This window comes from Mytilus trossulus, chromosome 13, assembly GCF_036588685.1.
Source record: "Mytilus trossulus isolate FHL-02 chromosome 13, PNRI_Mtr1.1.1.hap1, whole genome shotgun sequence".
Lineage (NCBI taxonomy): Eukaryota > Metazoa > Mollusca > Bivalvia > Mytilida > Mytilidae > Mytilus > Mytilus trossulus.
In genome coordinates, this window is record NC_086385.1 from 2,928,857 (window position 1) to 2,943,294 (window position 14,438).

General features: G+C 32.8%; 1 protein-coding gene and 1 long non-coding RNA gene across 2 annotated transcripts in view; one reads left to right on the forward strand and one right to left on the reverse strand.

The window, feature by feature from the left end:
• Window positions 1-7,170, reverse strand: part of LOC134695321 (uncharacterized) — a 77,094-nt gene extending 69,924 nt beyond the window's left edge. Inside the window, exon 1 of the mRNA XM_063556545.1 lies at window positions 7,061-7,170. The gene's annotated coding sequence lies outside the window, so the exon portion shown is untranslated. The remainder of the gene's footprint in view (window positions 1-7,060) is intronic.
• A 255-nt stretch (window positions 7,171-7,425) lies between these two features.
• Window positions 7,426-9,046, forward strand: LOC134694823 (uncharacterized). The gene is made up of 2 exons (XR_010102619.1): window positions 7,426-7,590; window positions 8,730-9,046. It is a non-coding gene; the product is annotated as an uncharacterized LOC134694823 (long non-coding RNA).
• Window positions 9,047-14,438: the final 5,392 nt, after the last annotated feature.

Consider the following 14,438-nt stretch of genomic DNA (forward strand, 5'->3'; position numbering starts at 1 on the left):
TTGGAATCTTCGAAAAATCCCGACAAAATTGTCCAGTGGAATTCACTGGAATTCCCATGTGGGATTTGTATGGGATTCCAGTGGAATTCCATTTACCATTTTCAGTAGGGATATATCTGCCCAATTCTCCATATAAAATGAAATTAGGTGTAGAATTTTTAACCTTAAGCAAAAGTTTGCAGAATTTCATATGAACCCTTTCTATAACCGAATTATTACCAAAACCCCAGACTTCACTCCCATAAATTAAAATAGGTTTAACAATCTGACAATCTTATCAAATAATTCAATTTGACATTCAATAGAAAGATTGTGCAATCTTCCTTTTTTGATAACGTCGTACATAGCACACATTGCTTTATTTGCTTGTGCTTTTTTAGCCTTTAAAAAACTTCCTGTTCTACGGAATAAAACACCTAGATAAGTAAACTCATTAACAATTTCTAGTACAATATCTTTATAATTAAACTTAATAGTATTAGGTAGTCTACCTTTAGAGAAAATTACAATTTTACTTTTTTGTACATTCACTTTCAGTTTCCACAATTCACAGTATTCAGATAAAGTTTTATAATCCAGTTGCTTTTGTAAGTCAACTTGCGACTCTGATAACAAAACTGTATCGTCTGCATATAATATAATAAAAAGTTTAAGATCACAATCTTAAGTTCAGTTTCTAATTCATTATCATTTTCCATGTTCAATGGACCGTGAAATTGGGTAAAAAATCTAATTTGGCCTTAAAAGTAAAAAGATCAACCAATAGGGAACTCTAAATATACTTCAGAAATTTACCCAAACGAACTTACTTTAACTAAATCTAACATAAACAGCAGCAGTTGTCCTTTTCTAGATTTAGACATTTCAATTTCAAACGGGAAACTTCACACTAAAATTTACGACAAAAGAGACGATTTTTCATTTCCTATTGTTAATTTTCCTTTTTTAGACGGCGATGTGCCTTTGGCTCCATCATACGGTGTTTATATATCGCAACTCGTTTGGTTTGCCCGGGTGTGTTCTGATGTCATAGATTTTAACGAACTTAATCAATGCATCACTGGTAAATTGTTGTGTCAGGGATTTCGATACCATAAATTACTTAAAACTTTTACTAAATTCTTTCATAGATACAAAGATTTGATTAGTAAATTTGGCTATACCTGTAGAAAGCTTATTAAAAATGGTATATCACATCCTAAATTTTATGGTAATATTGTACTTAAAGCGAGGAAATCACTATGTGATCCTTGTAAACTCATCGAACCTTTAAACAAACTTATAAGTAAGGGTTATATATCGTACCAATATTGTAATTAGATCTCTGAATATAGTTCACATTGGCACTAATATTGATTTTGTCATTAGCAAATTAAAACATAACTAAATTTCATTATCTTTTGAGGCGAGATGTATAGGGGACACAGCCACGTTAACTTTTATTTTTATAGAAGTCGCTCTTCACTATACTACTACCTGTCGATACATTTATTTTTGGCATTGCACAAGTCATGTCTTCTTTGACTATTAATGACATTAAAATACTAAATCCCTGTGATGTGTTTTAGTCGATTTTAGTCTCTGATGCACGATTTTTTACTATTAATTGGTTTTGGCTTTTAACTAGCTGTCAGTCATTGTCAGTAACTGGGAGTACTCTCAAATCGTATTTTCTTGTTAATTCGACCTGTTGATACTGTTTATAATGCTTTTTTGTCATTTTTTATCTATATGGATCTTGTCTGTACACCAGCTTTGATTATTTGTAATATCTTCAATTTTTCACTTATTCTTACAACATTTGTATAAACTTCAAGATTATAAAAAAACGTTTTTTTTCTAAAGTGAACATTGATTGGTTAAATATTTCTCAGTGTGTTTGAATTTCTTTGTTAGCCTTTTGGTCATGAATGTTTGTCTCTAATATTTAATTAACTGTGCATTTGTATTCAGATATCGCAGATCAAATTTATTCCTTCATTGTGTAATCATACGTTTTTTGATTGAGTTATGTCTGCCAATTGATATTTTATCGTATGTTTTTCTATGTTGTGATGTTATGCTATTGTTTCAGAAAAAGGGAAAAGGTTTGGATCCATTAAAACGTTTAATCCCGCTGCAAATGTTTGCACCTGTCCTATAAAGTCAGGAATCTGATGTACAGTAGTTGTCGTTTGTTTATGTAATATATACGTGTTTCTCGTTTCTCGTTTTGTTTATATAGATTAGACCGTTGGTTTTCCCGTTTGAATGGTTTTACACTAGTAATTTTGGGGCCCTTTATAGCTTGTTGTTCGGTGTGAGCCAAGGCTCCGTGTTGAAGGCCGTACTTTAACCTATAATGGTTTAATTTTTAAATTTTTATTTGGATGGAGAGTTGTCTCTTTGGCACTCACACCACATCTTCCTATATCTATGTGTACTAAGTTTCAAGTTGATTGGACTTTAACTTCTTTAAAAACTACCTTGACCAAAAAGTTTAATCTGAAACTCACACTTTTAATTTCTATGTTCAGTGGACCATGAAAATGGGGTCAAAAGTCTAATTTTGTTTTAAAATAAGAAAGATCATATCATAAGGAACATGTGTACTAAGTTTCAAATTGATTGGACTTCAGCTTCATTAAAAACTACCTTGACCAAAAACTTTAACCTGAAGTGGGACGAACGGACGGACAGACGAATGGACGGACGAACCGACGAACAGATGGACGAATGGAAGGACGCACAGACCAGAAAACATAATGCCCCTCTACTATTGTAGGCGGGGCATAAAAAGTATAGGAGATAAATTTTCCCCTTGCCTAACACCAACATTACATGGGAAAAATTCTGAAAATTCATTACTATAACAAATTCTAGATTTTATGTTACTGTACATATTTGTAATAGTATTAAACATTTTACCATTCACAGAGTATTTAAGTAATTTTGACCAAAGTCCTGCATGCCAAACAGTATCAAAGGCCTTTGCAAAATCAATAAAGGCACAATAAAGTTTTTTTCTTTTTCTGTTTTATCAGTTCAAATAATAGATGAAGTACAAAAATGCTATCGGTAGTAGAATATTTTTTCCTAAATCCAAACTGGTTTTCTTTAAGCATTTGCAATAAGAAATATTCTAAAAATGAGCTTACTCTAAGATTGAGTACTGAAGTAAAAAGTTTACCCAAGCAGCTTAAAATAGTGATGGGTCTATAACTTTGTGGATCACACTGATCATGCTGATCTCCTTTATTCTTATAAAAAGGTATTTATATTTCCAATAAGCCAAGATTCTGGTACATTTCCCGAACTAAATATAACATTAAAAAGTTTGACATAAACAGGCATAAAAATATTACAAGTAGACTTTATATATTTATTTATAATTCAATCATCACCACATGCAGTGTTCTCCCCAGGCCGTTTTAGAGTCGCGGTACCGCGACGCTATATTTTTTCACCGTGATGCTATAATAATTCCCGCGACGCTATAATTATTTTGAAGATGCTATTTTACTTGTCCTCAATTTTGAACTTTCATCTATTATCGATTATGATCATAAAAATTATATCACCTTTAATTGTAATCCCTTTAAGTCGACACTAAAGGCAATTAAGAGATTAAATAGCTAGGTGTTAATTGCCCTCAGGGTGATAACTGTTTGGATGCGAATATCCCAAACTGACATTTGTGACATGACTAATACCACGTGTCTGCAATTGCCAATTTCGACATGCAATCACAAAACAATTCGAAATCTACGTTTTGTATTACGAAATTTCAAAGATTGAAACGATTTTTTTTTTTTTTTAAAAGGTCGTTTATTTGTGCAACTCTCCAAAAATTACTTTCTTGCTCTTCCGGTAAATACGAGAGTGAGAATTTTGGTTTAGAGCTAAAATAATTAAGTTTAATACTTCTTTAAAAAGTTATCATAATTGGCTTTAGTTTATGTTTAATCCATTTAATGCATTAAAAGCGTCTTATTCATTCACAATCTCTTGTCAAACAATGTTTATTCTCGGACTCATTTTCGTAAATTTTTCTACGGCCGCCATTGCACATTTTTGTGTAAACTACGGATCGGAACCGGAACAGTATGACAAAAATCCGCATTTTCACGATAATGACAACAGATGGACAGTAGACAGAAAAAATATACCAAGAGAGAAAACTATGCATTAACAGACTATTTGTTAGATAACTTTGTTAAAAATACATATCATTTTGATGTAAAGATAAGAAACAACTGGGACTAATTCATTGAGTGCCATGAAACAATGAATTTCATAAACATGATAAAAAAAAGTTTTTAAATTGATTTTTTGTTTGCTACTTTATCTTTACTTGATATAATATAAAAAATAGTTAATTTTGTGTACTATATATTTAGTTTTGTATATATGCAGGTTGATCTATAATGAACCATTCATTCATTTGACTTATTGTTGGGTAACTGAAACCACATATTTATTTTTATTTGGCACAAGAGGAAACAAATAATTCTGTAACTATAAATGAATAAAGAATTTAACATAAACTGAAACAACTGTTTTTGTGGTTATAGTTTAATTGTATTCTCAGTTATGAATTGAACAATATAAACTAAAACATATAAAGGAAATAGAGCATCAACGCGACGCGACAAACGACATTAAAAAAAATACAGTTATTTTTTTTACGCTAAATGTGATGCTATCTAAAATTTCTGGGGAGAACACTGCACATGCTTTTCCATTTTTTATTTTTTTTTATACATGTAAAAATTTGTACCTCAGTAATACTACTGTTATATGATGTAATACAATTTATATTTATTTTTAAGTTATAATCAAATATAATTAATAGTTCCAAATATTTTTTCTTTCATTTGTCACAAACTATATAGATTTGTAACTTATCTTTAAAATGTCAACAGCTTTTATCTATACACAATGTAATGTTATCTTTCACTTCATAATTTTTATTTATGTATATAGCATTCAGAAAATAGTTTATACAAAATAAAAAACACTTCAATTAACCAAAGAATGTCTTTAAAAATGAGTTATCTGTCTTTGTACACAGAAATATGGTATAACATACAAAATGTAGTACTCAGCTAACATTAGATATGGGCCACGATAACTCTGGACTTAAGGGCATACGATACAGTTACAGGGGAGGTAATGACGTTGCTAACGTAAAATGTTATTTTCGCGACGTCAAACTGTGACTTATTGGGAAAAGATGCATTTTTCGACTGATCATTCAAACTGATTTAATTTGAAAACGAGTTCATGAACCCCTATTTTTCAAAACAGCAATTTGTTTCATTTTGCAGGGAGATTATGTGACCCAAATTTTTTAAAACTGTAAATAGAGGATTTTTTTTTTAATTTTGATAAACATGCAACAAAAAATGACGTATTTTCCTCAATTCATGAACATTTGATAAATATGAGTTATATCTGAAAAAAAAAATGAATATTTTTTTAAGATACTTATAAAATACAGAAATTACCGATTATTTAACAAAAAAACAATTTGTGTTTATCTTTTATAACAAAAAAGTTATGTCTTTCTTTCGAAAAAGAAATTACGGCCACAAATCTGAATTTTGAGCAAATATACAAAATTTCGACCTCATTTTACTCAAAAAGTAGCACATGAAGGTATATTTTTTATTACATATTTGATTTAATCAGGTAAAAAATAGCCTATATGCAAATTTTCACGAACTTGTAAATACAGGATCAAAACTGTATCGTATGCCCTTAATCATCAGACCTGAACAAATTTGAACTTGATCTTTAACTTGTCATGATAAAACTATATACCAAATATCAAATCAATATCTTCTAGAACGAAGCAAAAAGTGTGGAAAGCTGATTTGCTGGACTGACGGATGGACAGACGGACGGACGGACAGACAGACAGACGGAGTGCAAACCTAAAGTCCCCTTCGACTTCGTTGATAGGGGACTAATTAATATTTCCAAGGGGCATAACTGTTTTAAAAATAAATTATCTGAACTGATTTCTGCACTTGTCCAAGACATTGCTGATATATAAACCTTTTATATAAGCCTCATATAAGTTGCATAAAAATCTGGCAAGAATTGTACAAATGAGAGCGCTAACAAGACCAAACGGAAGGACGGACAGACAGACGCTCTATCATTATATGTCCCCCACAACGTGTTTGAGGAGGGGGGGGGGGGGGGGGACAAATGCAGAAATTCTATCAATAAATTTCTGTCTCTACGAGAGCTTCTCTATGCGAAGCTCTACTAATAGTCAACTTTATTATTTACAGAATTTTATTGATAGAATTTCCGATTCCTGTGGTCCTATTTTCCTCAATTTTCGGCTCTCCCTTGACACCATTTGCGAGTATGGTCTTAAGGAAACGATGATAGTCCGTCGGAAGGGGACGATAAATGGCCGACCCGTGCTAAGAGAGAGTCATATCTCTTGCACGTTAAAGACACCCTTGTAGATTTTGAAAAAGAGTAAGCTTATGCCGCTACAAGGCAGCACTCGTGTGACAGAATATAAGTTCCCTCATAATATTTGTTCCAAAGAACTTTTAGCATATAACAAAAGTTCCATATTGGGAACTTTACTTGTATAATATTTTATCCAATGCTATAAGAAAATTTCCTTCACAAAGGATAAAATATTACATAAGGAAAGTTCCCAATGGAACTTTTGTTATATGCTAAAAGTTCTTAGAATTAATATTATGGACAATGTTTTATATATTCATGATATTATAATGAAAGTTCCAGGAACATTTGTTATATTATAAAAGTTCTAGGAACTTATTAAAATGATATTATGGTGGTGTAGCACAGGCACTTGTTTCTATCCATTGGAAGAACCACTATCAACGAATATTTACTCGTAAATATATGTTGATAGTGGTTCTTCCAATGGACGAGTAAATATACGTTGATAGTTGTTCTTCCAATGGATAGAAACAAGTGCCTGTGTGGTGTAGGTCACTTTTTGAATATTTAAAGATTTTAACATTTGATATGATACGTCGAGACACAGGGGAAAACAGATTGTAAATAATCTCTTTCTTACCTTGCCTCTTTTATAGTTCACATAATAAATGTTTTCTACAGAGCAAAGAAATTATCAGGAAGTTTGAAGAGGAATTTTACCAGGAAGAAATTTACCTGGCTTCCCGCGGTACTAAGGGGAAATAACTTAAAACAAGTGCGAGTTTTTTCCGCGCCATAATTTAAACGGGAGGTAAACTTTAAATAATACGCTTTGGTCAGCAAATTGTCATAAAACAACACAAGGATTGTCCGCCAATTGTCAAAAATATCAACAGGACCTTAAGATCTACGGTTTCCCAACTGTGGACGGGAATGCATTGCTGGCTGATTTTTTATTTTACACCAGGAATCTGAGACTACTATAACACTGAGTTATAGCAGAGACATGTATACACAGAGATTGGCAACTGTAACAGTGGTCAACGAAATCTAATCCACGTAACGCATCTCACGAGACTTTAACGAGATCGCCATATTGATTTTATCACGACAAGTACACCACCACGCTTCGATTTTTATTTCACATCAAGCATTTCAAAACAGCATAATGTAAGTATAAATTTCAATTTCTAGTATGAATTACCTTGTTTTATTCAGTTTGCAGTAGTTATTATTTAAAATATTGAGACGATTAACGTTTTATTGCAGTATTTAATAATGGTAGAAACTGGGCCGAGATGCACGTTATGGAAATTTTTAGCACGGTCGTAATTTTTATCAAAACATTTTCATTTGAAAAGGAATAAAACAAATTGCGTGATGAATTACTTTCCCCAGACATATTGAATTTGCATGTAGAGATTGTTTTTATCATATTTTCACCCACTTTGATGCAATTTACAATTAAAAATCAGTATTATAGCTGACGGCCATGTTTATTTTCTTTAATATCAAGACAGACCCCTGTCCATGACTACTGTTTAAAACTTTTCCATCTTCAGAGAATAATTGTTCCCAGCACATTATTTTTTTTCCTTTGACATACTGAATTTGCATATGCAGGTTTTTTTTATCATATTTTCACCCACTTTGATGTAATTTACAATTAAAAATCAGTATTATAGCTGACGGCCATGTTTATTTTCTTTAATATCAAGACAGACCCCTGTCCATGACTACTGTTTAAAACTTTTCCATCTTCAGAGAATAATTGTTCCCAGCACATTATTTTTTTTTCCTATGACATACTGAATTTGCATAAAGAGGTTGTTTTTATCATATTTTCACCCACTTTGATGCAATTTACAATTAAAAATCATTATTATAGCTGACGGCCATGGTGTTTTGTTTCAATATCAAGACAGACCCCTGTCCGTATACACTTGATACTGTAAATTCAGAAATTATTGCGTGCATTTATTATTGATTTTCTCATTTTAAACTGAAATGCGATTTTAACAACTTCTGTTAAGAATCCTGTTAAATTCATTCAAAATTTTTCAAAAAGTGAGTTTTAAACTTTTCGCATTTTTCGCAATAATAAAAACCTTGCATTAATTTCTGAATTTACAGTAGACTTTTCCATCTTCAGAGAATTATAGTACCCAGCACATGCATTACTTTCCTATCATGACAAACTGGATTTGTGTATAGAGGTTTTTTTTTTCATTATTTCCACCACTTTGATGACATTTACAATTTTATATATTTTTACATTCAGTATCTGACAGCTTTCTCTTTTTTAACAGGGTCCTGCTTGCTATAAAAGGACAAAGATGTTGATCAAATTTACCTGTCAGTGCAGCATACAAGAGATATAATATCATACATGGGCTGAATGTAGGACTCTTAAGTCTTTCTGATTGAAAATAAGACTTCCTGGCAAACAGGAACAACTAGTGATGACTTTTTCCAAAAGTGACGGCACAGTCATGTTGTGGACTGATTACTACTATCAATGTGATACTTAAAACTAACAATGGTTATGTAAGAAAGAAAAGTACATGTGCTTATCCTGACTGTAAAATGGATAAAAAAGCAAATAAATATCTTGTGTTCAACTTCATTAGTCTTATTTATGTTAACAAAATTTACATAGTTTTTACAAACATGTAGATGTAGATGTATAACAATATGATGTAGTATGATTGCTAATGAGACAAGGATTTACATGTATGACTATCATTAGAAGGCCACTCTATTCACAAATTCCTTCCTCTTCATGGAAAGTAACATATGTAATTGTTAACATAAAATGACAAAATGTGTAGGAAAAGAAGCAAGAAATGTTCACTCTACTTCTGTACACTAGTCGCTTACATTGGTCACCATCTATGTTTGTTTCAGTCCTTTAAAAAATGTCAATGGTGCTTATTTATATTTATCTGTTGTGCTGTGTTGTTTCAGTTTTACATGTCCTCATTCTGTGATCACTATTTCACCTCTCCTGTTTTGAAAAAATGTTTATGCTAATATTTTCTGCAATAAGTTGAAAAGGCACAGATGCTATGACTAAACAGAAATGTGAGGTATATGTGTCAATGAGACAACAACCCAACGACAACAATATTCTTTGCACATTTATGAATTTTTAAAAATTCTTGTGAAGGTCAAAAGCACATAAGGTGTACTTTTATTATATCCATGACCTGGAACATGTATGTACCTATTGATGCATTCCGTCCTAACTGACACAAGTTGTGGGAAGAGACCAAGCAGTTGATATGCTTATAAAAATCTGATATTAAAATGAATTCCTGTATAACAAATTCCGGAAATGAGACTTTTATTTAAAACAGATGAGATATTTGTGGTTAAGATTTAAACAGAAGCAGCAGATGTCAAGGGGCAAATCAAAAAGTACAAGGTCGTGTAACACAGAGGAAAAATGAAATGAAAATAACTGCACAGAAAATTACCTTGAACAACATAAACCCACAAAAGATCAGATAAAACTTGTGCACAATTTTAAATCTTTCTAATTTCAAACTCAAGATTCACTGTGTATATATGTCTCTGGAAAGAGTAAAGATAAGAATGGTGAAATACTCCAGTGGTTTATGAAACAAAACATTAAAATTCTACAGTTGAGCAGGAACATATATTAACGTAAGATATATATACTGTTCCCAGAGTTGAGCAGAGCATTTTACTGTACTTATGAAACATATTGTTTTTAATCAAAGTCTGTGATATTAAGTCTTTAAAAAAATACAAATAATGACGGATTCAAATTCAATATTTCATGGCAGCAAAAAATAGTGATTTCGACAACACTATAATGTACGTTCATTGAGGAAATTTACGCAAATGTTCCATAAATAATTTTATTTTAGGTCAATCGACAATTAAACATTATAATTAAATTAAAACAGACATAAATTCAGTTTCTCACGAGACAAAATTCGGCCACAAAATTCTACTGGCTACATATTTTTTAAATATGACCAGAGACATATAATGTCTCTGATATGACAAAGTTGCCTCATTTCTTTTTTTGACCTGTTAAAAGACACTTTTTGTTTTCCTGATTGAATATACACTATAGTATTGCCGAGTGCTTCTGTTAAAATAAAGTTCTGGTCATGGTTAAAATAGTATGTCAGAATTTGTTAATCTTTAAAAAACAATTGCCAAGTAATAATCCATTTAGAATTCACCTCCGGTAATATTCAGGTGATCGGAGGGCAATAAATTGCGTAATCGCACACCTGTGAATCAACAATCACAACTAATTACCGGAAAATCGGACACACACAATTTCACTGTGTAATTAAACAAACTATTGCAAAGATATATGCCGTACGGAAAATTTTCTTGTAATAACAATTGAGCATTACCAGATTTGAAATTTTAATTATGAAATGCATATCATATAACAATATTTTTCTCAATAAATGCTGAAATATAAATATAACATTCAAGTATTTTTTATTAGAAAAGAAATTATAATATGATCTGATATAATTTTCCCATTGCTTTTCTTGATTATCTATCGAGGTTATTCATCCCCGACTTGATTGCATGTTCTAAATTTTATCGACGAGAATCTCATTCTGGGCCGCGATCTTTAACGGGATTTCACGGAGTTGCCAATCTCTGTGTATATATGTCTCTGGTTATAGTAGTCTCAGCAGGAACATATATATAAATTGCAGTCCTATATAACACCAGAGACATATAATACAATTGTATTATATGTCTCTGATAACACTGAAGCATTTGACTGCACTTTTAAATAGCAGTCTACCAGTCATTATAAAAATCACCATAAAGTATATTAATGATTGTTTTTTTATTGAGAACATCTGTATAACTTGTATTTCTTTTAATATACAACCCAATTTTTCACGGTTTGTGTTCTTTATTTAATTGTTCATGAACATTAATAATGTGCTAATTGTTGATATTTCATGATAGTCTTTTTCTTCTTCGCTGTGAATACCACTGTCACTCTAATATAATTATAATCAATTTAACTATTGTCAGTTTATTGTCTTAATTTTTTATGCCATAACCATTTAATGTAAATGTGTATGTGCTAATAAAATATTGTCTATTGTCTATTGTCTATATATTCTGTACAGTGGCGATCAGTGGCGAATCCAGAAATTTTCATTAAGACTTAGAGGGGGTCCACTGACTTCCTAAGAGGGAGCCCGATCTAGTCATACTTTAGTGAGTCCCTAAATAATCAAACTATCAAACTATTTTTTCTCACAAAAGGGGGGGTGTTCTCCCCCTCCCCCCAAATCCGCCTCTGCCGTAGCTAGGCAAGAAATGTGATCGCACACAAGCTGTTAACTACAGGCCCGTCTCTCTTACCTCAGTATGCTGTAAAATGATGGAACATCAACCGTCATGTAATGTACCACTTGGAAAAACACTAATGGGTTGTCGGACCAATGGGCTGTCGGAATAATGGCGTGTAACCTACTCTAAACTGAAGCAACAATAAATTTAAATGATAATTAAAAACAGAAATTTAAGGATTACTATCAATAAAGAAATTAAACGGAAGAGATGAAATATGCTTAATTATGAATCTTGAAAACAGGACAGTCCACCGGACAAATTCGATAGAAAAGTTTTTATAAAAATTTCGGACTTCTCGAAGTATTCAAATATTAACAATTATACATTACACGTAAACTGAAATAAATAAAAAGGAATTAATTGCCATATGGGTATTCCATAATCTGTTCATTGTCTACAAATATAGTCCCATCTCAAAAGTACTACATACTGTAAATGTGATCGTATCTTCCATTTTAAACAGACCAGACACAAATAAATTATTACTTTACAAATAGAAAAAAAAGTAGTAGAAATAAAACCTGGCAGTTACCTTATCAATGACCTCTCATTATTCAAAACTACGGAGACCAATCATAGTCTTAACGTTATCAGGTTATTGCCATTCAAAGGTAGGCATTGTGTTTGAAATGGCCCGTAGCACTTATGCCATAGCACTTATGTCCTAGACCCGTACGAGTTTGTCAGCAAAGGGTAAGGGCAGTACCCTGGCATATACCAAAGTCAAAATTAACTATTGCCGGCTGGCTAAACTAAGAGATTCTCCACGTGTGCCATGATGCCAGAGGTAGAGGTGGGCATTGTCAATTTGACTTTAACATGGCCCATAGAACTTAAGTCCTAGACCCGTACGTGTTAGTCAGCAAAGAGTTAAAATGGGGAGGGTGTACCCCGGTATATCACGAAGTCGAAATGAACAATTGTCGGCTGGCCAAACAAAGAGATTTTCCACGTGTGTCATTATACTTATCCGTCGTCACCTTTGAAGTAATCATTCCTTTTATAGCCAACTATACGGTTTGGGTTTTTCTCATTATTGAAGGCCGTACGGTGGACCATGATTGATTACATCTACTTCATCTCAACTTCTGTTAATCGTTGTCTCATTGACAATCATACCTTATCTCCTTATTTCTACAAATAATAAGTAAATTTTATTTAAAGTCTGCATATATGTTAAATTAATAACTTGAGCTTAAGAAAAAAACTGTCACATGAGCACACAAATACTGATTTAAAAGAAAGCAACGAGGTTATAGCATATATGTTTTTCTTATTAAGCAAACATTGTTAGTAAGGCCTTACTGATACATGTGATACACTTTACTGAATATAATATAGATACACGAATTATTTAATTAAGATACAAAAATATAAACTGCTCTGCTAGAATCTTAACAATCTGAGAATAATACAAAATAACCAAATCAAGCGCAATGTTAGAAAAGTACACAAGTACACAATTTATGAGCTTATAGTAATCATACATTGATGTTGTGAAATGTTAAAGTCTGGCACGTATTAGTCGCATCATTTTTGTGCTTTTTATATTGAGAGTTTGAAGTTTTGGGACATATCAGTCTCATCACTAGAATTCTACGTGTAGTGAGAGTGTGAAGGTTTGGTACATATCAGTCTATCACTAGGGTTCTACGTGTAGTGAGGGTGTGAAGGTCTGGTACATATCAGTCTCATCACTAGCGTTCTACGTGTAGTGATGGTGTGAAGGATGGTACATATCAGTCTCAATACTAGGGTTCTACGTGTAGTGAGAGTGTGAAGGTCTGGGACATATCAGTCTTATCACTAGGGTTCTACGTGTAGTGATGGCGTGAAGGTTTGGGACATATCAGTCTTATATCACTAGGGTTCTACGTGTAGTGAGGGTGTGAAGGTCTTGTACATATCAGTCTTTCACTAGGGTTCTACGTGTAGTGAGGGTGTGAAGGTCTGGGACATATCAGTCTTATCATTCGGATGCTTCATATAGTGAGAGTGTGAAGGACTGGGACAAATCAGTCTCACTATTTGGGCTTTTCGTGTAGCTAGAGTATGAAGGTCTGGAACATATTAGTCTAATTAGTTGGGCGCTTCGTGTAGTGACAGTGTGAAGGTCCACAGAATAGTGGATATATAGACTGGTGGATATGTAGACGGACTAGTGGACTCGTACACATACTGGTGGATACATAGACTGGTTGACATGTAGACAGACTGGTGCGCATGTACACAGAATAGTGGATACATAGACTTGTTGACATGTAGACGGACTGGTGGACACGCAAACAGACTAGTGGATATATAGACTGGTGGACATGTAGACGGACTAGTGGACTCGTACACATTCTGGTGGATACATAGACTGATTGACATGTAGACATACTGGTGATCTCGTACACAGACTGGTGGATACATATAGACTGGTAGACATGTAGACATACTTGTGGACTCGTACACAGACAGGTGGATATATAGACTGGTGGACATGTAGACAGACTGGTGGACTCGTACACATACTGGTGGATACATAGACTTGTTGACATGTAGACTGACTGTTGGATACATAGTCGTCTGGTAGACATGTAGACATACTGGTGATCTCGTACACAGACTGGTGGATACATAGACTGGTAGACATGTAG